Genomic DNA, 1,180 nt, shown 5'->3' on the forward strand with positions numbered 1-1,180 from the left:
CCGAGTTTTATACGGCAACCAAACGGTCCCGAATGCACCCAAATAGTACGAAACGCACCAAAACATCATTTTAGGGTCTAATGGGGTGGATCGGGTGCGTTCGTTGTGAAAAATTCCGACGCGACTTCCTGGCACGAACTTTTGCACTAGTTCGACACGTTTTGCACCGAGTTTTGTAAGGCAGCCAAACGGTCCCGAATGCATCCAAATAGTACGAAAGGCACCAAAACATCAGTTTACGGTGCAATGGAGTGGATCGTCTGAGTTCCTTGCAAAAAATTCCAACGCGACTTTGTGGCCCAAACTTTTGCACTAGTTCGGCCCATTTGGCACCGAGTTTCGTAAGGCAAACAAATGGTCCCGAATGCACCCAAATAGTACGAAACGCACCAAAACGTCAGTTTAGGGTTCAATGGGGGTGGATTGGGTGCGTTCGTTGCGAATAATTCCGACGCGACTTCGTGGCACGAACTTTTGTACTAATTCGGCCCGTTTTGCACCGAGTTTCGTAATGCTACCAAACGGTCCCGAATGCACCCAAATAGAACGAAAAGCACCAAAACGTCAGTTTAGGGTCCAATGGGGTGGATCGGTTGCGTTCGTTGGGAATAATTCCGACGCGACTTCATGGCACGAACTTTTGCACTAGTTCGGCCCGTTTTGCACCGAGTTTCGAAAGGCAACCAAACGGTACCGAATGCACCCAAATAGTACGAAACGCACGTTAGTTTAGGGTCCAATGGGGTGGATCCGGTGCGTTCGTTGTGAAAAATTCCGACGCGACTTCGTGGCATGAACTTTTTGCACTAGGTCGGCCCGTTTTGCACCGAGTTTCGTTAGGCAACCAAACAGTCCCGAATGCACCCAAATAGTACGAAACACTCCAAAACGTCAGTTTAGGGTCCAATGGGGTGGATCGGGTGCGTTCGTTGTGAAAAATTCCGAAGTCACTTCCTAGCATGAACTTTTGCACTAGTTCGACATGTTTTGCACCGAGTTTTGTAAGGCAACCAAACGGTCCCGAATGCACCGAAATAGTACGAAACGCAAAAAAACATCATTTTAGGGTCTAATGGGGTGGATCGGGTGCGTTCGTTGTGAAAAATTCCGACGCGACTTCCTGGCACGAACTTTTGCACTAGTTCGACACGTTTTGCACCGAGTTTTGTAAGGCAGCCAA

This window comes from Panicum virgatum, chromosome 6K (assembly GCF_016808335.1).
Source record: "Panicum virgatum strain AP13 chromosome 6K, P.virgatum_v5, whole genome shotgun sequence".
NCBI lineage: Eukaryota > Viridiplantae > Streptophyta > Magnoliopsida > Poales > Poaceae > Panicum > Panicum virgatum.